Raw genomic sequence first — 25,374 nt, 5'->3', positions numbered from 1 at the left:
TGACTTGAAATCAGGTTGCAGTTCATTTGAGGACTGGTTTACCTCCAATGCACCCTTATTCCTATGGCACAGCCCTTTAGGATCCCAACCATTAAGAACAGAACTCTTACTCTTGATGGGCCCTAGACTCCCAACATTTGTTCCCTTGGATCCATGAAGCTTTCCAAAGCACTACTCGGGCCACCAAGAGAGTTGCTCCTCCTTCTATAAGCAGAAAGCCACTGACTCCATAATCGTATCGCTATTGGCACAATTAGGAAGCCAGCAATATAAAAAGCTGCCAAAATCAAGTAACCATCAAAATTAGGAAGTTGCAATTAAAGGTTGTTAATTTCTGCAGTTAGCTCCAGAACCATATGTGCCTCCCATGACAACATCATCAAGATGGATCCCACATGCCCCGCTTCTTAAAATCTCAAAGCTAGTGAGTAGACATCAAGAACTCTGTTCTAATTCTGCCTTACAAATGTCATATGAAGGGGCGCCTGGGTGGCTCAGTCGTTAAGCGTCTGCCTTCAGCTCAGGTCATGATCCCAGGGTCCTGGGATCGAGCCCCACATCGGGCTCCCTGCTCTGTGGGAAGCCTGCTTCGCCCTCTCCACTCCCCCTGCTTGTGTTCCCTCTCTCACTGTGTCTCTCTCTGTCAAATGACTAAATAAAATCTTAAAAAAAAATGTCATATGAAAACATGTGACTGGCAGAATTTAAATCAAATTCAGGAATATAGTTGCAAGGAAGCCTGAGAAATGGAAGTTTAGCTTTAAAGTCTCTGCAACATATTAATGTACACTAGAAAAGAGGATGTGTAATGGATGCTAAACCTCATTTCCAAAATACACCTTAGAAATACACAGTATGTTTTATGTAAAATTTTAAATCATGCAAAACTATATATGTGTATACCAGGGTCTTTATAAAGAGTATATATTGATACTATTATATACAAATATATACAAAATGGGTATACACAAAAATGAAAAAAAATTGCTATAAAAGTTTCTAAATGCTTACCATTAATGTTTGTACTTATCTCATCATGGACTGGCAATATACAACAGAGCAGCACTGATCCCGTGGGCACACTTGGTAGTGCTCCTTCAGAAGTGTCTGGGAGAAGTGGTTCCAGAATGTTAGGCGAGGGCATCTCCTCCAAATCCTCCTGGTACTGGAACTTCCCAAAAGGAAGTACTAGCAAGGTTGATGTAATCAGATATAGATTGGAGGCCACCACAACAATTATAAATTTGTTCCTATCAGGAGTTTCCTTTCATCAACTTGTTAGGATGGGTGAAATTGTGTCACAATATAATTCTCAACCTATTCTTGTTCATTGGTGAAACAGACAAACATGGCTGATGAAAAGGTGAAGTGCCCAGGGAAACAGAGAACATACCATCCACCTCCTTTACAGAAGAAGTTTAGACAGTATGAGGAGATATTTCTGAGAGTCACAACCTCACTAGAGTTGCAGATACGTCCTAATCTCCTGAAGCATAATTCTCCATTGTCAAAGAATACTTTTTGCACAGCCAGGAATTGCTGGCTTATCCTGATTTCAGGCACTTGGCCTATCCGAGGATCCCTAGCTTGTTCTCTATGTGAAAATAGTGTCAACATCCTAAAATAATATTCTTTTCCTTGGAACTCTAGTCTTGTTTTAGTCAGTATGTACATTATTATGTGACACATCATTACCCGACTCCATAGTTTGCCTTAAGGTTCACTCTTGGTGTTACACATTCTATGTGTAGACAAATTTATAATGATGTGTATCCACCATTATAGTATCATAATAAGTAGTTTCATGGCTCTAAAAATCCTTTGTGCTCCCAATATTCATCCCTTCCTCCTCTTTAACCCCTAGCAACCACTGATCTTTTTACTGTCTTCATAGTTTTGCCTTTTCCAGAATGCCAGAGGGTTGGAATCATACAGTATACAGCCTTTTCAAATTGGCTTCTTTCACTTAGTAATATGCATTTAAGTTTCCTCTAGGTCTTTTCATGGCTTCATAGCATATTTCTTTTTAGTGCTATATAATAACATTCCACTGTCTACATGTACTACAGTTTATTTATCTGTTCACCTACTGAAAGAATCTTGGTTGTTTCCAAGTTTTGGCAATTATGAATAAAGCTGCTATAACTTCCATGTGCAGGGTTTTGTATAGACAAAAAAAAAAAATATTTACTGTCTTGTACATTAATTTTACATTTAAAATTTGTTATTAAGCTTAATAGTTACATAGAATAGAATTTCTGGCATATTATATGTTGTATTCTACGTGCTTTAAATATATTTGTCAAAACTTTGGTGCTAACAATTTAGCCCAATTTATAGAAAATACCATACAGTCTAATTGGCCGGATTTCTGTCAAACAAAGTCACACCTCATTTTAATTGAAATAAATGTATTGACACCATCCTTGTGGTAACTATCCCACTTTTTAAATCTAATTCTAACTTAGAAAACAGAGAAAGAAGGAGTTTGTTGTCCAGAAGGAATAAAGTCCTGCCTCCCCCAGTATTTCTCACTTAACCCCTCTTTGGATTTCTGTCATGGGACACTGTGGGACAACGCATTCTGCACTTTTCTCTTGTTTGGGGGGCCTCAGAGATTTTGAGTATGGGGGCAATGAACCACAGTCAGAATTAGGATAAGCGAGAGATATACCTTTCTTTCATAAAGGGGTTAAGGGCTCTTGGAGAAAACAAACTGAAAAAGGAAGGAACAAACTGGAAAAGAAAGGAGAAGACCCCAGGCACCCACTTTCAGGAGAGATGATTTTTAGTTCAGAGTACATTTGAATCTGAAAATCTGAAGAATAATTCCCTTAAAAATATAACCCAGTTTAAAGATTAAAGTTCTTTGTCCTAGGGTATTTTACCTACCTATGATTCAGGAGGGATAAAGATATTTACAAGTTGAAGCTTCCTAAAATTTCTATCGGAATAAATATAAAAAGCTATGTAACTGCTTTGTTCTGCTAAAAGAAAGTCTCAATTCTAAAATTATGTTAAACAGAACTGCTCCAGGCATTACTTTTACGAGTTTTTCCTTCATCTAAGTATGAAAAAAGAGAAAAGCACTTGAAATTTTTCAAAGAACAGTAAAAAGATTAATTCGCCCCAGATTGTTTACACACATAGAGAGATATCCACACAGACGGCAGAGTTATTTAATGCATCAAGCTCTGACTCGAACAGCTAATACGTGCTGGACGTGATTAAACTTTGAGCTTAGCTGCCAGCTATGATTTGTCCCGGTTAGTTAAAGCAGTTACAATCTTTAGTCACTAAGACTTGCCTCATCAAGTTAGTAATACCTTATTCCATAGTGTCAAAATTAGATTTAAAACTTCAAGAAGCTTTAAAAAGATTCAGAAGGAAGCAAGAAGTATAAGAGAATACAAATTTTGAAAGCAACACTTCTAAAAAACAGATATGGATTCAACACAATTCTGCTACCATCTGACAAGTGGCTCTCCTTATTAACTTAAAAAATTCTGATGGTACACAGTAAAAAAAAATGTGTATTATCATTATCTAAATATATTATTTCCTTTTAAACTGACCACATCTCAGCTATTAACAAAAGGGTTCATACAACAAGTAAATTATGAGAACAGGCTCCCTCACACAGCATTCAGAGCCCCGTTGAGAAGGAGTACTCAAGTCCAGAGGCTAAAAGGGATTAAAGTTTAAGATTTTAATCCTTACAGTGTGCACAGTAGCTTTTCTATTAGCTTAGTTATTATTTGATGACTCTCTTGCAGTTCCCTGAAAGTGATGGGGAGATTAAAAAAAAGTGATATAGTGATGAGAAAGTTCATCATCAGTTTGCCTTGTAAAGGACAATGGGAAACAACGTTAACTTCTTGACAATGACCATGGTGCAAGAATCACCTAATTTCTCCTCTAATCACCTTCTGACCTTTTTTCCTTTTCTCGTGACTCTCAGGAATTGTGCAAGTAAACTAATCTGGAAAGATGAAGTTGTGCTACATACCCCCCATGCTCTGCCCCCACTCCTACTCATCATGTTCCCTACACTTTCTCCATCAACATTTAAAACAAAGCCACTGTCATTTCCTAAAATGACAATGGCCAGTTTGTGAACTTAAAAGAGGCAGAAAGTATCTAAAATCAATAACCTTAAAAGAATTTGTTACTAAGTGTAGACTAGTTTTAGGTTTCAAATTCACATGGAAACATTCACATGGAAAATCCAGAAGGCTGATTTACTGAAGCTATTGCTGTTAATGTGGCTAAGCTACTACTCTTTACTACCGGCCCTAGTCAAGTTTCATGGTTTACAGAACTACCTGCGTCAAGGTAAATCCCAAGATTCAAGGTCTAGGAAACCTCACCTTCTTTTACCTTCTTTTCCACTTGAAACAGAACAGAAAGAAACAAAAGACTGTGAACAAAACATTAAAAAAACATAAATCACTAGTGAAAGGAGAAATAGAACTATACTACTGTTAACTAGCCAAATACTCAGCAGTTATGAAATGCATGGTTTTGATCAAACTCAATACAAAGAACCTAGAAAAATATAAACCTGGCTCTGCAAACTTCCAAATGTTTGTATCTCCCTTACCATTGAGGGCAAATCTGACCAGCGTTATAAAGAGTTAAATACACTATTCTTTAAGAGAAATTAACAATTTGCTAATTGTTAATCTTAAAGATTTTGGGTTTGTCCTTCATAACATATGAAAATTAACTGTAGATCTTACTTATATTTAGCTCATATTTATAATCTCTAAAAATATCAATATTTTAATTATTAATAATTTCTAGATTTTTTACTATTTACATGGTCAGACTATCCTACCCATAGATATAAAATAGATTTCTTTTTTTAATATAACAGATCTCAAAGTTTTTGGTCTAAAGCAACCTTAAGCAGATACATAGTTGTACAAGGGAGTATTTTAATAGTCTTTTCAGATAATTATGGATATTTTACCTTCATACTACACCAAAATTTGATAAACTATTACCTATCATCTTTTTTAAAGATATTTATTTATTTATTTATTTATTTATTTAACAGAAAGAGTGAGAGAGCACAGGCAGGAGGAGCAGCAGGGGGAGAGGGAGAAGCAGGCTCCCCGCTGAGCCAGGAGCCCGACATGGGGTTTGACCCCAGGACCCCGGGATCATGACCTGAGCCAAAGGCAGGCGCTTAACCGACTGAGCCACCCAGGTGCCCCTATCATCTCTTAATGATTAGTTACAATGTGCAATCTAAGGATTCCAACCCTGAATCTTGCGGTCCTTGAGGGGCTCATAAACCACACTTTGAGAATGGCTGTTGTTTCAAATCATTAACTCTACTTGATTGCAAAAGTAACTAAATTGATATCTATTGGTTTTTGGCTTATTCAGATGGTATATCATCTTGGTGCATTCAGAATCTCTGTGGGCTAGGCAGTATTTTGTAAGTGCTTTAGTAAATAATGATGTATAACTTGAATGTATTAATTACAGAAAAAAGCTGATGTACATGTATACAGGAAAGGGTGGTAGGAGATGATGCAGAATGGACTATTTTTCATTGTTAAGTCACGTCTATTTGAACTATATATATGTATTTTATACTTTGATAAAATTGTAAATATATAACCTCTCACATATTACAATAACTTTGAATAAGGATGTCAAATCTTTGCTCTTTTTATTTAGTCAGTTGAAAAGGAAAAAAATGTGGTAATTCTATTATAAAACAAAATAATAATTTCCTTTCCTTTAAGAGTTCTTTGGCTTATTAGGCATTCCCTGTCATCCTCGTCACATTTTTTTTAAGGATTTATTTGAGAGAGGGAGAGAGCGAGCACGTGTGCACATGTGCGTGGGTGGGAGGAAGGGGAGATGGACAGGGAAACAGAGTCTTAAGCACACTCGGTGCTGAGTGCAGAGCCGATGGTCGAGGTGGGCTTGATCTCATGACCCTGAGTTCATCACCTGGGCAGAAACCAAGAGTCAGATACTCAACCGAATGTGCCACCCAGGCACCCCCTCCTCACATTTCTTTTTGTTGTCCCAAATACCATATGTATTCTTGGAGAGTATCTTCTACCCAAACCAGGAATTTGTTCAAAGTTTTCCCAACAGAAAGCTCACAATATATACCTGTCAGGACCCAGAGCACCATGAAACAGATGAAACCTAACATTTGTAACTGTCCTCATTTCTACTGTGATCTAGAAAAGAACTGTTTCAAGTAAATGTATCAGGTGCCAAAGGGTATGTGATGAAATGAAGGGTGTTTGTTTGAACTAAGGGCCTTTCACCACCTAAAATAAGACTGAGGGGTGTGTCAGAAATCAAGGGACAAGGGTTTCTCAAACATAAACAGTCAATACCCTTAATTTCCAGCCCTCCGGCCACCTCTCTGTCCGCTGCGGTCTTATGTACAGATTGTTCAAGCATTAACACTTTTCTATGTGATGAATGACAACTTTCTATGGATCTTCCTTAAATACTAGTCAACTACCTTTTGCTCAGCTGAGCAAAACCTCAAGGCTAAAATTTTTTGAAAAGGAAGAAATACAAATTTATCAATAACACAGAGACATGTGAACATAAGACCCAGTATTGAGAAAGGCTTCCAGAGAACAGAATTTAGTGCCACCACCAAATGACATGCATTATAAATATTCCTGGCTTATTTCATGAAATGGGTTTAAGTTTTCCTACAAGGCTTCCTGGCAATTAATATATACCACCTTTTAGATCAATATATCACTATTATAGTATTAGAGCTACTTTTGCTGTACCATCAACAAAGCCAGGCAAGCTATTCAATGAATGACAAACATGGGGAAATTTTGGCTATTTGCAACTTCAACTACAAATTCCCTAAGAGGGGCACCTGGGTGGCTCAGTCAGTTAAACATACGACTCTTTTTTTTTTTTAAGATTTATTTATTTTAGAGAGGGAGGGAGAGGGAGAGGTGCGTGGCCAGGAGAAGGGGCAGAGGGAGAGAGAATCTCAAGCAGATTCTCCGCTGAGCCCTACATGGGGCTCAATCTAACAATCCTGAGATCATGATCTAAGCTGAAATCAAGAGTCAACACTTAACGACCGAGCCACCTAGGGGCCCCTAAACATGTGACTCTTCATTCTCCACTCAGGTCTTGACCTCAGGGTTGTGAGTTCAAGCCCCACGTTGGGCTCCACACCGGGCATGGAGTCTACTTAAAAAAATGAAAAGTAAAAAAATAAATTCCATAAGGAACTACAGAATGCCCAAGACTTAATAGGAAGTGAAAAATCAATTTTTGTTTATTTCTGCCTGACTGGGACTACACTGATGCAGACTTCCAATTAATTTATCTTGACTTTGTTTAATGCTCTAATAACAGCCCTATGATGTTGCTATAACAACCCAAATTTTTAAATGTCAAACCTAATCTCTTGTAGTTGTTTTAAAAAAGAGGATTAGGAGCGCCTGGGTGGCCCAGTCAGCTGGGTGTTGGATTCTTGATTTTGGCTCAGGTCATGATATCAGAATCATGAGATCAAGCTCTGCATCAGGCTCTGCCTCAGGGTGGAGTCTGCAGGAGATTCTCTCCCTCTTCCTCTGCCCCTCCTCCTGCTTGCTCTCAAAATAAAAATAAATTTTTATTTATTAATAAAATTAAATAAAATCTTATCAAATTAAATAAAATCTTATTTAAAAAATTTTTATTTATTAATAAAAATAAAATCTTAAAAAATTGAAAAATAGAGGATTTAAAGCTTTTTAAGTACTACAGAGAACTGATGAAGTTGATCGTATCTGCAAATGAACAAAGTAATGTGCAAGCTTAAAGGTAGTGAATATACATATATGTACGTGTGTGTATACATACGTATGTACACATATTTACTTATTTAATTCTCTTTTGTCAATCTCAGCCAATATCATACTCAATAATCTGAATCTGTAACACTCTTTAATTCTCCTTGTAAGACAATGATTTCTGGCATCCATTCAACCAAATAAGCATAATTTTAGGCAAGTGGGTGGGGTAAAGAAGTATGGTCCCTGATATGTGTAGAAACTCTCGATTCAGGTTCTGGTTTCCCTATTGAGGGTTAATCTTAGTACTTTATTTCTCTTCTCGCCGTAACAGTGCAATTTCTTTCAAAGGTAAGTAATCTACTTGTAGACTTACAGAATAGATAATATTGATATATATTAATATGCATTTTAAATTGAGAATCAGAGTTTTCAAAATTAGGAGAAGAGAAACTTCTACTTACTTTTAAAGTCTGATTTGCAAACTATAAGCATAATCAAACTAATTCCAATAAAAATACCTCTCCCTTTGGGGCGCATGAGTGGCTCAATCAGTTAAGCATCTGCGTTCAGCTCAGGTCATGATCGCAGGGTCCTGGGATAGAGCCCCATATCGGGCTCCCTGCTCAGCAGGGAGCCTGCTTCTCCCTCTCCCTCTGCCCCTCCCCCCACTCAGGTTCTCACTCAGCTCTGCACGTGCACTCTCCCGCTTTCTTTCAAATAAATAAATAAATAAACAATCTTAAAAAAAATCTCTCTTTAATAATTTAATATAAACCTCAAGATTGCATGAAAAGTTATGAACTTGTTAAAATGTTTATTATAAAAAGGTTTCAAGATACTAGCAACTATTTCTACTACAGCTGACAAATAGCAAAGCATGAGACCCAACTTAGCATCTTTTATTACTAGGGTTCTGGCTCCCAATTTCCTAAGAGTAAGTAGACTTCTTTTTTTTTTTAAATATTTTATTTATTTATTTGAGAGAGAGAATGAGATAGAGAGAGAGAGCACAAGAGGGGGGAGGGTCAGAGGGAGAAGCAGACTCTCCGCCGAGCAGGGAGCCCGATGCGGGACCCGATCCCGGGACTCCAGGATCATGACCCGAGCCGAAGGCAGTCGCCCAACCAACTGAGCCACCCAGGCGCCCCGAGTAAGTAGACTTCTAAGGGGACATAGTATGAAGAACAATAAATCTTCAGTTTAACATTGCTCCTAGTGAATTACTACTTCAAGAAGAAAAAAGTGACGCTCATTAGCTATTAAATACCATCCAGGATGAAAAGTAATAGTCTTATAACACAAAGAAATGAAAAGACATTCCATGCTCATGGATTGGAAGAACAAATACTGTTAAAATGTCTATGCTACCCAAAGCAATCCACACTTTTAATGCAATCCCTATCAAAATACCAATAGCATTTTTCACAGAAGTAGAACAAGCAATCCTACAGTTTGTATGGAACCAGAAATAGCCAAAGCAATCGTGAAAAAGAAAAGAAAAACTAAAGGGATCAAAATTCCACATTTCAAGTTAAATCACAAAGCTGTAGTAATCAAAACATTAATGGTATTGGCACAAAAATAGAAACACAGATCAATGGAACAGAATAGAAAATCCAGAAATAAACCCACAATTATATGTTCAATTAATCTTCAACAAAGAATATCCAATGGCAAAAATACAGTCTCTTCAACAAATGGTGTTGGGAAAACTGGATAGCTACATGCAAACGAATGAAACTGGACACTTTTTACAATATACACAAAAGTAAATTCAAAATGGATTAAAGATCTAAATGTGAGACCTGAAACCATAAAAATCCTAGGAAACAAAACCGGCAGTAACTTCTTTGACATTGGCCATAACAACTTCTTTCCAGGTATGTCTCCTGACGTAAGGGAAACAAAAGCAAAAATAAACTATCGGGACTACATCAAAATAAAAAGCTTCTGTGCAGTGAAAAGAAACAATCAACAAAACGGAAAGACAACCTAAAGAATGGGAGAAGATATTTGCAAATGACATATCCAATAAAGGGTTAGTATCCAAAATCTATAAAGAACTTATAAAACTCAACACCCAAAAAAATAACAATCCAATTAAAAATAGGCAGAAGACATGAACAGACATTTCCTCAAGGAAGACCTATAGATGGCCAACAGACACATGAGATGATGCTCAACATCACTCATAATCAGGGAAATGTAAATTAAAACTACAACGAGGTATCACCTCACACTTCTCAGAATGGCTAAAATCAGTAACTTAAGAAACAAAAGGTGTTGGTGAAGATGTGGAGAAAAAGGGGCCCTCATGCACTGTTGGTGGGAATGCAAACTGGTGCAGCCACTGTGGAAAATAGTACGGAGGTTCCTCAAAAAGTTAAAAATAGAACTAACTCACAATCCAGCAATCGTACTTCTGGGTATTTACCCAAAAAATACAAGAACACTAATTCAAAGGGATACATGCACCCCTATGTTTATTGCAGCATTACTTATAATAGCCAAGATATGGAAGCAACCCAAGTGTCCATCGATTGATGAACGGATAAAGAGGTAATGTATATACATACAATGGCATACAGTCATAAAAAGAATGAAATCTCGCCATTTACAAGGATATGGATGGAGTTAAGAGTATAATGCTTAGGGAAATAAGTCAGAGAAAAATAGCATATGATTTCACTCATGTGTGGAATTTAAGGAACAAGCAAGCGAAAGTTAAAAAATAAGAGGGAGGGCGCTTGGGTGGCTCAGTCATTAGGCGTCTGCCTTCGGCTCGGGTCACGATCCCAGAGTCCTGGGATCGAGCCCTACATCGGGCTCCCTGCTCTGCAGGAAGCCTGCTTCTCTCTCTCCCACTCCCCCTTCTTGTGTTCCCTCTCTTGCTGTGTCTCTGTCAAATAAATAAATAAAATCTTTAAAAAAATAAAAAATAAGAGGGAGAGAGAGAGAGACAAATCAAGAAACAGACAATTAGAATAAACTGTTGGTTACCAGAGGGGAGGTGGGTGGGGGATGGGTGAAATAGGTGATAGGGATTGAGGAGGGCACTTGTGATGAGGTGATGATACAGGGTGAAGTATGGAAGTGCTGAATTACTATACTGTACACCTGAAACTAATAAAACACTGTATGTTAACTACTAGAACTATAATAAAAACTTGAAGTCTTTTTAAAAAAAATATTTATTTTAGAGAGAGAGAGGGCATGCGAGCCAAGGGAGAGGCAGAGACTCTCAAGCAAACCCCTGCAGAGCCTGATGCAGGGCTCGATCTCAGCATCCTGAGACCATGACCTGAGCCAAAACCAACAGTCAGCTGCTTAAAAGACTGAGCCACCCGGGTGCCCCCAGTAATAGTCTTATAGTAGCAGATTAATTCTTTATTCTTGTATTTAACAACTTCCTAAGAGCCATACTGCATTCCTTGGGTATTTCACCCTTCCTTTCTACTACCCAAGCACAAACTGTGGTGTAACTTTCTTTATAAACACTACAATCCCAAAGAACAAGGGTTAGTTTCTATTCGTGCCAATGAAGGGGCATACCTTGTTAATAAAGATTCATACAAAAGCAGGATTTTAGTGTTATGATCCTAAAGAGGATCAATTATCAATGTCCTAAATTTCATGAATGTTTTTGCAATTCAGATTTTTAAACTTAAACATAATAGGACTATATAATCATTTTAAAAAATTATATCATATCAAGTTATACACCAAACTTTTTTGCCATTCATTTAATAAAATTTGAGTGCTTGGAGCGAAAGTAGTAAACTAAACAGACATGGTCCCTGCCCTCATGGAGTTTAGATTCTAGGGAAGAAAGAAAAAAAAAAAAGGTAATGTATCTGAAACTTTATACTGGTTGGAGGTTGTGAGGGGTAGATAATAATCCTCTTTCCATATACTGTGTTGTTTGATTTGTTCCAACCAACATTACTCTATAATTATATATATATTATATAATAAATATAATAAATATATTACCTTATAATAAAAAAACACAAAGTAGCAAAGTAATAAAAGATGACAAGTTATACATACTCATTATAGAGAAATTAGAGGATATACCTATATAAATAGAAAATAAAGTCTGCCCGGGGGCACCTGGGTGGCTCAGTCTGTTAAGCACCTGACTCTTGGTTTCAGCTCAGGTCATGATCTCAGGGATCAAGCCCCACATCGGGCTTTGCACTCAGTAGGGAGTCTGCTTGAGGATTTTTTCTCTCTCCCCCTCCCTCCTACTCCCCCAGCCACCCAATTGCATGCTCTCTCTCTCTCAAATAAATAAAAAAATCTTTAAAAGATGATTCTTGCCTGTCATTTACCATCCTCCTATCACTTATTCACATTTTGATGAAGATTCTCTTAAACTTCTAGGATAGTGATACATAAGCATATATGTAATATAAACATGGGGTTATATTTCATGCTGCTTTATAGCCTGCTTTTTCCATTTAGTATCAGAAATATTTTTCAGGATGTGTCCAGATCTATAGTATTATTTCTGAATAGTGGCTTTCTACTTTATGGTAAGGTTTAAGACAGACAATACCTGACATCTTCATTTTTTTCTACATTTAAAGTTCATGGATTATTTAACATTAGATGAGTTAAAAAACAGGTAACTCTTCAATATTACAGGTCTGTGGGTTACTCAGGGCTCAGAATTAAGATTCCTGGGCCAAAGTTGGACACCTACTCAAATGAAGTGGTAAATTCATTTTTACTTTTTACTGCAAGCCCCTAACTTCAGAGAACTTTCCCACTTCACTATGGTTAGCTACCTAGGCTACCCCTCAAAGTCACGCCACAAAGAAATTAATGTATGTTTTAATATACATTAGAAAATAACAGTATAATAAACTAAGACAAAACCCATGAAATCAAGTTAGTTTAGTTCTCTTTAATAGTGGGGCTTATTTGCAGGATAAGGAGGCAGATGAGGATGTCCAGAAATTAGAAAAAAACTTCTATGGATATTTCAAAGCTTAAGCATAGTTCATAAAACCAATTCTTTATTGTATCAGTCATAATTAAAATGTATACTTACAAGTTTCCTTTTCCTTCATACTGTTGTATCATTAGCACTTATCACACTTATTAGCAAAGATTGAAGCTTTTTTATCTCATAAACCAGAGAGGAAAGAAGAAAAGGGAAAAAGAAGAGACATTCTGGTAATGCTACTATGGAAGAGTTGGAAGTAGAGGAGGGAAAAGTAAGGGACTTTTGAAGTATGTATTTAAGAATTCATGATGGAATCACACTTCAGTTAATCTCAGTTGTGAGGGGCACCTTGGTGGCTCAGCCTGTTAAGCGTCTGCCTTCGTTTGGCCCAGGTCATGATCCCAAGGTCCTGTGATGGAGCCCCACATTGGGCTCCCTGCCTGGCGGGGGGGCCTGCTTCTCCCCCTTCCCTCTGCCGCTCCTCTTGCTTGTGCTCTCTCGCTCTGTCTCTCAAATAAATAAATAAAATCTTTAAAAAAAAAAAAATCTCAGTTGTGAATGAGCAAAGGGAAGAGAAAGTCAACTGCATGATTCCCTAGGAAGAAAAGGATAATTCAAGAGGCACCACTGCTTTAGGAGACCTTAGTCTTAAAGACCATATCAGAAACAAAGGCAAAAAGATAGTATAGTTTTATTCCAAATTCACATATTGATGTGATAAAAGCATTTAGTAATTTATAAAAATGAAATTTTCATTTACTGATAATTTCCATAATTCTAATTTTATCTAATACTAAAAATCTACTCTAGCCCACCAAAATCTTTGTTTTTCTGAATACATCATGCCACATGGAGTTAATTTCCTCCATGACATCTTAGTGCTTCTTAGGTAGTGTTCTGAAAACTCTAAGATACTAAACTGTATGTCTACTTCTTTCTTTTATAAGTAACTATTTCCTGGGGCCCCTGGGTGGCTCAGTCGTTAAGAGTCTGCCTTCGGCTCAGGTCATGATCCCAGGGTCCTGGGACCGAGCCCCGCATCGGGCTCCCAGGGAGCCTGCTTCTCTCTCTCCCACTCCCCCTGCTTGTGTTCCCTCTCTCACTGTGTCTCTCTCTGTCAAATAAATAAATAAAAATCTTAAAAAAAAAAAAAAAGTATTTCCCTAATTAGTTTAGGTGTGTACTTTTAGATCATGAATTAAGGACAGAGACTATTCTTACTACTTTTGAAAAATTTAACCTCCTGGGCACCTGGGTGGCTCAGATGGTTAGGCATCTGCCTTCAGCTCAGGTCATGATCCCGGGGTCCTGGGATCGAGTCCCGCATCAGGCTCCCTGCTCCTTGGGGAGCCTGCTTCTCCCTCTGCCTCTGCCTCTCTCTCTGTGTGTCTCTCATGAATAAATAAAATCTTTAAAAAAAAAAAATTTAACCTCCAAGAGTTAGCATTAGATGAACTTCAAGGAATCTGATTTCCCCAGTTTTTGAGAAGCAGAGAGAAATATGCAACCAGGAAAAGCCCTCCAGTGATATGATGTTATGCTTTCTGGATCTAGTGCCCTATATAGTCAAAGAAACAGAAAAGTTTGTTTTTATTTGCTATTTTGTATTTATTATTTTTTTTTTTTTAGAAAGAGAGTGGGCATGAGAGCAGGGGGGAGAGGGAGACAGAAATCTTAAACAGGCTCCACCCCACTACTGAGCCTGACTTGGGGCTTGATCTCACAACCCTGAAATCATGACCTAAGCCAAAATCAGGAGTTGGACACTTAACTGACTGAGCCACCCAGGCACCCCTTGTTTGTTTTTAAATAAAGAAAAAAAATCACTGAAGACAACTTTTGGCACATTGAACTTAATCTAATCAGTCTCACTTTCTGAGTTATTACTACACCAGCAGATCGTGCCTTCTGTAATGCTTCATTTTTGCCTGCTTCTCACAGACTGAAAAATTGGCTATTGTCCATGTTTAGGCCAAGTCCTGTTCCCTTTCACATGCTAATTTATTTCTTGCTTGGGCAAGAGTTTACAAATATAAACCCATTTCACATTTTATAAAATAAAGAATGTGAGTAGTAGCAAAGAAGGGGAAGTTGGGGGCGCCTGGGTGGCTCAGTCGTTAAGCGTCTGCCTTCGGCTCAGGTCATGATCCCAGGGTCCTGGGATCGAGTCCCACATCGGGCTCCCTGCTCGGCGGGAAGCCTGCTTCTCCCTCTCCCACTCCCCCTGCTTGTGTTCCTGCTCTCGCTATCTCTCTCTCTGTCAAATAAATAAATAAAATCTTTAAAAAAAAAAAAAAAAAAAAAAAGAAGGGGAAGTTGGGAGGCTTTATCCTTCAATGGCAGCTTCTGCTTGGCAGAATTCCAGGTTATATTCTGGAATACCTGTATATGTTCTGTTTTTCTTCAGCAATCTGAAAATACATTCACCAAATCAAGATCTAAGTGGGCCATTTTAATTTATTAATGTAAGACCTGTCTTGTTCCAGAATCTAAAAAAATGTACTGGTTAGATTAAAATTACAAACAGATGTGTTGTTAGGGTTGTGTCGTTTATATTACTTTGAATATACATGAGTATTTGAATATAGTAGGTGGTATTTCTGCTAGAATCTACTTCACTTCCAGTATTCTGAACCCTAATGGGGAGCATAACTGGATTACAATTCATTGAAAGATAACAAAGAAACCTTTTCTTTTTCTTGCAAAAGGCTGAGTTTAACTATTCACTAACAGAAATAATTAACACTATACTTACTGTCACGTAAACATATCTTAAGTTTTCAGGACTAGAGACAATGTAGTAATATACTAACATTTCATTTCAAAGCTTTATTCTCGTTCTGAATGTTCTCAAACCATATTTTAAAATATATATTCCTTCATCCATTTCTAGTAACTTCTTGTACACATGGTAATTCTTTAATAAACATCCCTTGAATGAGTCTGAACTTCATTATTATGCTACCTTTGACCCTCATTATCTCAAAAAAATAAGTTGTTTTGTTTTCTTGTTTGTTTCATCAGTTAACAAACAAACCACAGAAGAGTATTAAAATTGAGTACTGTTTGTCTGGCATTAAATCATTACCTACCATTCTCAAATGTATACTTGCAAAGTTTTTAAAATTTTATTTTATTTAAATTCAATTAACATATAGTGTATTATCAGTTTCATAGGTAGAGTTCAGTGATTCATCAGTCTTATATAACATCTAGTGCTCATTACATCACATACCCTCCTTAATGCCCATCACCCTGTTAACCCATTCCCTCTTCCCCTCCAACAACCCTCAGTTTGTTTCCTATGGTTAAGAGTCTCTTATGGTTTGTCTCCCTCTCTGATTTCATCTTGTTTTATTTTTTGATGGCTGAATAATATTCCACTGTGTATATATATATACCACATCTTCTTTATCCATTCATCTGTCGATGGACATCTGGGCTCTTTCCATAGTTTGTCTATTATGAACATGCAAAACTTTTTTAGAAGATGTTCACAGACACTAAAGATGTAGCAAAAAGAAGTCAGCATTATTACCTCAAAATATACTACAGTTAAACTTAAATATGGGATGCCTGGGTGGCTCAGTTGGCTAAGTATCTGCCTTCAGCTCAGGTCATGATGCCAGGGTCCTGGGATCGAGTCCCACATTGGGCTCCCTGCTCAGCGGGGAGCCTGCTTCTCCCTCTGCCTGCCACTTCCCCTGCTTGTCTCTCTCTCTCTCTCTGTCTGACAAATAAATAAAATCTTAAAAAAAAAAAAAAAAACTTAAATAGCCTTCTTAATTGCTGACAATACTGTATTGTCTTTTAAGATAATTATCAGTTCCTTTATTAGAAATATACAATTTCAAATGAGTATTTTCCTGGAAACTACAGTAATTGTTAAACCATTCGTTTTCCCTCTACTAACTCCATCAAGTAGTATTCTAGGTGACAGAGTAAATACAAACAACATCATTACACAATCACAATAGAAAGGATGTGTCTTGTGCACCTGGGGGGCTCAGTCGGTTAAGTGTCTGCCTTTGGCTCAGGTTATGATCCCAGGGTCTTGGGATCGAGTCCCGTGTCAGGCTCCCTGCTCAGCGGGGAGCCTGCTTCTCCCTCTCCCTCTGCCCCTCCCCTCATACTCTCTCTCTCTCACACTCCCTCTCTAAGTAAATAAATAAAATCTTTAAAAAAAAAAAAAAGGATGTCTTTTTTTTTTTTTTAAGATTTTATTTATTTATTTGACAGAGAGAGACACAGTGAGAGAGGGAACACAAGCAGGGGGAGAGGGAGAGGAAGAGGGAGAAGCTGGCTTCCCGCTGAGCAGGGAGCCCAATGTGGGGCTCGATCCCAGGACCCTGGAATCATGACCTGAGCCGAAGGCAGACGCTGAACGACTGAGCCACCCAGGCGCCCCTCTTTCATTTTTATTTAAGTAATCTCTACACCCAACATGGGGCTCAAATTCACGCATGATCAAGACTCGCACACTCTTCTGAAAGAGCCAGCCAGGCACCCCAAGGATGTGTATTTCTAATCTCCAGAGGAGGTATTTCAAACCTGAATTCCACTGACCCCATTAGGGATTCACTTAGCTGAGCAAAATAAAAGCCTGCATCTAATAGAGTAAACTTGTGAAGATAAGATTTGAAGCACTTTTGCTGATATATCCAAAAGAGGGCAAGAAAGTCCCCCAAGTCAATAAAGACACCCCCTACTCCATTTAACTTATGGCATTTAAGAGAATTTTGGGGGCACATGGCTAGCTCAGTCAGTGGACCGCGCAACTCTTGGTCTTGGAGTTGTGAGTTCAAGCCCCATGTTGGGTGTAGAGCTTACTTAAAAATTTTTTTTTTAATTTTTTAAAAATTAAAAAAGAAACACAGAATTTTAGAAATGTAATTTTAAGTTATATAAACCTATACTTCCTGAATACAAAGGAAAATTATTCCGCCCAATTTTATAGAAATCATCTCACTAGACCTTAGAAAATGCACACAAGCACTTTGTTCCCTATCATTTGTGAGGTCAAAATTTATGACGTAGTACACAAAAGTCAATGGCCAAATAATTTACATAAATCTGTGACACCATGATTTGTATGCTATATTTCATCACAGCTTCTGGCTAACCATTTTATATCAGAAAAGACATGTAAGAGTTAGGAGGAGTTAGGAGCAGAAGTTCTTAGCCTCTTTGGTGCCACAGATTCCTTTGACAGTTTGGTAAAACCTGTCATTATTCTTGTCAGAATGATGTTTTTAAATGCATAAAATACAAACATAATTGTCAAACTATATTTTTAATTGATATGTGCTTTTTAATTGATATGTGCTTTTAAAAATAAGAAATCAGATAAGATCTAGTAGCAGGTCTAATAACCACAGTAATTTTGAAGTAATGATGAATTTAAACAATTTCAAGATGGCTGCAACCACCATATTATATGAAAATATGTGATTTCTATTGATGACGAAGTCACAGGTACTGCTAAAACTACTTATGGTTTGTTGCCTACATTCATAGTTGAAATAAATCTAAATTTTATGTAGAAGTTAATGAAAAGATGTAATTTTTTTTTTCTCCAGCAAGTTCAGAGACTCCCTGAATTCCATCCACCATGGAAGACCAATCTGCAGATCACAGGTTAAAAACCCCTGATAGGGGAATAGAAGAGAAAGTTAATCAAGTAAAAGCTTTGAGTCTCAAAACTATATAAGGCAATTTTAAAAAGCCTTGTTACAAGTACACTTACCATGATGAACACTGAGTAATGTACAGAATTGTTCAATCACTATATTGTATTTCTGAAACTAATATAACGCTGTATGTTAAATGTATTAGATTTAAAATAAAAACTTAATTAAAAAAAAAAAAAAAGCCCCTTTACTATCCAAAACAGTTTAACACACCAGAGCGCATTATCAAGCTTTCATTCACTCAATAATCTTCGGTGATATACACAGTAAGAGCAAAATCAAAGGGAAGAAATATTTTTCAACAAATGATCAAATATGCAGCTTACAATGCTTGTACATTTTGAGGAATTTCTCTTTTATATGAAGGCTAAGTCATTGTAATCAAATCAGATTAGATTCAACAGTATTATGAGCTGTGAGTAGTAACGGAATTGTATGGACAGCCAACAGAGCTGGATCCTGCTTCTTCTGCATAAATGGTCAGTTGTACTCCTCAATAGCTTAGCCCTTGCAGCCAAGTCTCCCTGTTGGTAGATGTGAGCTCGTGCTGTCATTTTGTGTACCGTGACCCCAGAAGAGAAATCACCATTTCCTTAAGATCATTCTTTATAGGATGTGAGGGCTCAAACATCTCAACTATACTAATCTTGGCATACAGATCCATTATAAAATGGATCCTAGGACCAGGAAAAGAGAAAAAAAAAATTACAGGGAAAAAAGCATGGAGAAAAATTTCAGTTTGTCAGTGCAAGTTAAAGGAAGAATAACATACAACTCAGAAGGGTAACCTGGAGTCATATATTGAAGACTAAAATCTATCCAGACGAATACTAAATTTGGTAGGCACTAGAAAGCCATGAGAAGATTTTGATTAGAGAAATGACATGATCAGAACTGGTGGCACATTACAGAACAGATTGGAAAAGGGGAATGGCAATGATGGTACAAGGCCACCACTGCAACAATCATGGCAACAGCCGAAACTAGGGAGTAATGATAAAATGAAAAGTGGGGTGGGGTTGGGGGGAGAGAATGGACACAAGAGATAATAAAGAAGAGAAGCGTTTGGCACATAATTGCATTTGGGAGGGCAGGGGCCCCCATCAGGGAAGTATTTAGATGACGGACTCAGAGGTTTTAAGCCTAACTACTTGAAAGAATGTAGTCAGAAGGAAAGACAAGGTTTGGGAATGAAGGGAAGTTGAAAACAGGCAGAAATAATGAACCTTAGGCAACATTTTAAGTTTGAAATGCCCAGGAGATAATTAGAAAAGCAGATCACTGATAATAGTAATCAATATCTGTACTTAAGGAATTTAAAATCTGTATTCTGGTTACAGCTTGAGATTTAGATTTGGTAGTGATTCTACCAGAAATTCCCCAAAAGCTATGGGAACAAATAAGCTCTTCAAAAAAGAGCAGAGAAGACCAAAAGAAACCCTATCAATGTAAGAATAGAAATTCTAAATATTCCAAATACTAAAAAACCATTTGAAATGTTAATATCAAGTGCTAAAAACATTTTAACAAAATACTGGCTTTTAAAGAGGATGTACCTTGATACATTTAAATACATTTCTCAAAAAGATAGTCTCTCAATCATATATGACATTGTATTAAAACACACAAACTTTAACTTGCTCTTTCTATTCAAAAACCACTTAGAAGAAGGTGGTCAAAAGGTACAAACTTCCAATTATAAGATAAGTACCAGCGATGTGAGGTACAACATGATGACTATAGTTAACACTGATATATGATATATATGAAGGTTAAGAGAGTAAATTCTGAGTCCTCTTCAGAAGGAAAAAAATTTTTTTGCTCTTTATCTAATGAGTTGATGATGGATGCTAACTAAACTTATTGTGGCAATCATTTCACAATATATGCTAGTCAAGCCATTATGCTGTATAACTTAAACTTATATAGTGATGTCAATTATATCTCAAAATAAACTGGGGAAAAAAACCCTACTTCTCTCTATAGAGGTATTCTAGTTAATCAATTAAGAAGGAATGTTAAGAGAGGGACGCCTGGGTGGCTCAATCTGTTAAGCGCCTGCCTTCGGCTCAGGTCATGATCCCAGAGTCCTGGCATCAAGTCCCGCATCAGGCACCCTGCTCAGTGTGGAGCTTGCTTCTCCCTCTCCCTCTGCTCCTCCCCCGCATTCTCTCTCAAATAAATAAATAAAATCTTTCTTTCTTAAAGATTTTATTAGAGAGAGAGAGAACACAAGCAGGGGGAGTGGCAGGCAGAGGGAGAAGCAGGCTCCCCGCTGAGCAGGGAGCCTGATGCAGGACTCGATGCCAGGACCTTGGGATCATGACCTGAGCCGAAGGCAGACACTTAAAAGACTGAGCCACGCAGGTGCTCTAAATAAATCTTAAAAAAAAAAAAAAAAACCCAAAAGGAATGTTAGAGAATTAAAGGCCATTTGCAAACCACTAATGAGAAAATGGAACCATGCCATTAATATAGCAGAGTCAGTGATAACCAAACATAGGCCTCCTGATGGAAATATACGTCATCACCTAGGAATTATATTTTGTCCTCTCCCCCACACTGTCCCTACTCTCAGAAATCAAACCTGAACTGATCTAAGCATGCTTGAAGTCTTCAACCTAGCTACCAACTTACAGGATCAAAGGACATGTTGAACTAAAACATGTTAAAACTATTCCAGAGGGATATATTCAACAAAATCCAGAATGAGGGAAACTTCAGGAAAAATAACCTGGTTCCTTCAGCAAATAAATTATGAGGTATGAGAAAGGGGGAAACTGTAGATTAAAAGATCTATCAACCAAATGTAATATGTGACTGTGTTTGGATCCCAAATCAAACAAACCAATTATTTAAAAGCAACTTGGGGGGGTGGGTGGTAGTGCCTGGGTGGCATAGTCGGTTGAGCATCCAACTCTTGGTTTTGGCTCAGGTCGCCATATCAGGGTAATAAGATGGAGTCCCACTTCAGGCTCCGTCCGCACTCAGCATGGAGTCTGCCTGACTTCTCCCTCTGTTCCTCCAAACCATGCTTTCTCTCTCTCAAATAAATATATAGATCTTAAAAAATTAAAAAGAAAAAGCTTAGGGATACGACGCCTGGCTGGCTCAGTCAATAGAGCATGTGACTCTTGATCTCGGGGTCTTGAGCTCAAGCCCCACGTTGGATGTAGAGCTCACTTAAAAAACAAAAGAACGCCAACTGAGGAAAATTTGAATACTGCCTGGTTATTTGGTTATGTTCATTTTTACAGGTGAGATAATAGTATGTGGTTATGATTTTTTGAATCATATCTTTTAGAGATATACTGAAATATTCGTAGACGGAGTAATTATGTACATACGACTTGCTTCAGAATAATCCAGTAGCAGTTGTGGGGGAGTAGAAAAGGGTATAGATGAAACACTGGCTCTCAATTTTGTTTGAAATTTTTCGATTGTAGTTTGTTTAGAGGAAAATAAATTTAAAAAATCACTATCAATCACACCAATAGAACTACAAAGAGGACAGGAATGGATTTGTTTTATTTCCCAGACTTACAACCTGAGCAGCCCTGGGCTAGTCACACAATGTCTTAATTGCCCCCACTGGTTAAATGGAGACAAATACCATCTGATAAACCCACAAAATCATATTTGGTCAAGCTAGAAACCTCTGAGATACTGTTAACTCTGGCTGCCCCAGTTTCCCACATCTGGTCCGCCACTGAATCCTGTGTGCTCCCCCCCTCTTCCCTCCTACCACTACTGTCCATCACTGTGGTCTCACACACTCCCAACAGACTTCCTTCAGCCTGTTTCCCACATTGTATGCAGAGTGAGGTTCCTAAAATGCAAAATATGATCCTCAACTCCACTTAAAACCCTTAAACCGGGGCGCCTGGGTGGTTCAGTCATTAAGCGTCTGCCTTCGGCTCAGATCATGATCCCAGGGTCCTGGGATTGAGCCCCGCATCGGGCTCCCTGCTTGGCGGAGAGCCTGCTTCTCCCTCTCCCACTCCCCCTGCTTGTGTTCCCTCTCTCGCTGTCTCTCTCTGTCAAATAAATAAAATCTTTAAAAAAAAAACCCACCCTAAACCGCCTTTGATTAGCTTCAATGCAAGAGTGCTTCCTTAAATTTTTAACCTAGTCCCTTCCCTAATTCTTTAAAATGACTTATAAGGCCTTCCATTATCTGATATTATCTACCTCTCCAACTTCCATCTCTCCCTAATTTCCCTGCTCCCTCTTATGCTTTAGCTTTGGTAAATTCTTGCAGTTTTTCCAATGTACCCTGTACTCTGACTGTAGCTTCAGCATTCATGATTGGAATGCTCTTTCCACCATCACTTCCCAGCCTAGTTAGCTCCTAACCTTCAAGTCTAAAAAGTTAAATAGCATTCCTCAGAGAGGTGTACCCAGACTGCTTCTATACTAGGTTGGGTATCTTCTCATAAGTACAGAATACACTATTTCGTTCCACAGGAACCTGTACTTCCTCTATCATAACACTCAATATATGTTTATAAAGAGTACTTGTGGTAATCACTGTTACCTATCTGCTCTCCAGTTAAACTACAAACTCCAGGAGGGATAGGGCCAGAAATTGTTCATTGTCAAATCCTAAGTCTCTCATAGTGCCTAATAGCTAATAACAAATTGCTGAATACAAAAATATTCACAACTCTCTGGTCTGTTATTCTCACATCCAAGTTCCATCTTCCTAGTCTTCATCTGCAACAAAAACAGACTGGCCATATAGACATTTACAGGGACCTAAATCCTATATACAGGGATGCATTATAAAGTGGATTGAAAACACAATGGGAATGAAGGACATAAATTGGGAAACAGTTGCTCAAAATATCTATTTTAGTATAAATTTATATCCATATTAACAACTTTACAGAAAGCTCAAGAGTGCCAATCTGATTAAATGGGAGTCAAAAGACACATTAATTCCCACAAAAACATCAACAAGTTTTCACACCTAAGATGTTAAGTCACTTAACTTCTCCAACTTCAATTTCCTAATCTGTAAAATAAGGGAATCTGACTAGCTGGTCATTAAGATCTTTTCCAGGGTTAATATTATATGCATTAATATTTAGAAGATAAAAAGACATGTAAACTATTGGAACACTATCAAATGGTTTCATCCTATGACCTTATTATCCTTTTTTCATCTGTTTAGGGATGTTATAGCCTATTATCGTTAAGCTTACAACCAAACCTTTAAACCTATTCAGCTATAAAAATCTCACAAAATGCTTTCCAGACCATTAACTTGCATATTTAACAAGAGTCACTGCAGTATGATTAAAGAACAGCATTTATCTAAACCCTAAATTACTCAAGTATGTTAAACTTTTAAATAATACTTACCCATTAAAGGCTAGATGTCATGAATTCCTGATATTTTCTATGGCAATTTGAAGGCAAAGTTGTACTCCAGGGCATAAGACTTGGACTTATGGGTACTACTTAATGCCAAACTAAAAAGCTGAAGATACATAGTCTCTATTTCACTCACAGTTCTGGTAAACGACATTGACATTGTTTATTAATGCCTAATTCTTAGTCATACTCTTCCAAACTCTCACACAATTCAGAGTTCACCCTATCACGACATTCCACTAGTTACTAAGCCCACATTTGTTTTATCAGGGCACTGACGTGCACGCATTTTATTTCGAAACCGGAATAACTTTTGAAAAAAAAAAAACATTTCAAAACTAGTTATGGTAAAGAGTAGCTCTGTAAACATTCTACTGCTTTCAGGCGCCTAGTTCGTCAGCAAACGCTGGAAACCCGGCTCAAGTAGAAATCCGTTTGTTTCTTGGTCGCAAATAATTACAAAATAGTTTGGGCCGCTGCTTGTCACACCAAATAAGTCGTGACAAAGACATGAAATGCTTAAAACGCACGTGGAAAAAAAGGATGTACTTGGAACAAAACGAGTGCATCTGACCAAGTGTAACGCTATCCTTCAGATTCCTCCCCACAGGGCCACCTTCAAGACCAGGAGCGCGAGGGCGCTGCAGTCGACGTTCGGCAGCCACAGGTTGAATGACAAAGAGTCCCCGTCAGCACCAGTCCCGGAGTCGGCCAGCTGCACTGCTCCCTCCGCAAAGTCCGCGCGAACCCTGCAGTCACGTCTTGGCTGCGGGGGCTGCGGCTCCCCAAACCACTCTCGCAAGTCACCAGGTGGGGCAAGGATTGGCTGGCCGAGGCTGGGGCGGGCATGCCACGAGTCCAAAATAACTCCCGCCCCGAGTCCCTTCCCTTGGAGCAGAACGCGGCCAGGAGAGCGGGGAGGCACCACGTGAACCAGCCCCACGTCGTCCCTTTTCCAAATCAAAAGCATCTCTTGAGGAGACTCCTGAACGCTAGGGGAAAAGCTACTTGCGCAAGGTCACCGGCACCCAAACCCAACTCCCCGGCCAGGCCGGTGGCCCGCACCTGACTACGGGGCCGCAGCTCGGCGGGGCGAGGCGCTGTCCCCATCGCCTCAAGGTCTCCTTCCCCAACGCCACGCTCCGGGGCTAAGCGGCCGCCTCCCTCCCGCGAGAACCAGGTCTGCGCCCCCCCGAGGCTCCCTCCCACCCACCAGGGAGGCAGGGGCACCGGGGGTCCGCGCCCAGCGCCGCCGCCGGCCGTTACCCAACTAACCGTTATGCGCGGTTCGCGCCGCCAAGCGTGTACGTGACACAGCTGGAGTCCCGCAGGGCCCAGGGTCCCGGTCGCGTCCTTCGCCAGCTACCTCGTTCGCTCTCTCGGGCACACACGCGGCCGGCAGGTCACGTCGCAGCTCGCCAGCACTTTGTCGGGTCGGGCCCGCGGGGCTGCCTTATAATCCTCCGGGGCCGGAGCATGCGCACATGGGGCGGAGTCGGCCCTCCCGGCCGCCGCCCCCTCCCCCCCCATACATACGCCCGAACCGCGACTC

At 38.8% G+C, this 25,374-nt stretch overlaps 1 protein-coding gene across 2 annotated transcripts in view; it reads right to left on the bottom strand.

Moving 5' to 3' along the window:
* SLC16A1 (solute carrier family 16 member 1) overlaps positions 1 to 25,315 on the bottom strand; it is a 50,827-nt gene extending 25,512 nt beyond the window's left edge. Inside the window, exon 1 of one of the 2 annotated variants that reach the window (XM_078072593.1) lies at positions 25,098 to 25,315. The gene's annotated coding sequence lies outside the window, so the exon portion shown is untranslated. Of the gene's footprint in view, positions 1 to 1,011; positions 1,170 to 25,097 lie in introns of those variants that run through there. The other variant, XM_078072594.1, reaches the window with a different exon arrangement.
* Positions 25,316 to 25,374: the final 59 nt, after the last annotated feature.

The sequence above is a fragment of the Halichoerus grypus genome, chromosome 5 (assembly GCF_964656455.1).
Source record: "Halichoerus grypus chromosome 5, mHalGry1.hap1.1, whole genome shotgun sequence".
Taxonomy (NCBI): Eukaryota; Metazoa; Chordata; class Mammalia; order Carnivora; family Phocidae; genus Halichoerus; species Halichoerus grypus.
Note: the sequence above shows the minus strand (reverse complement) of the source record. Positions and strands in the feature narration are given on the sequence as shown.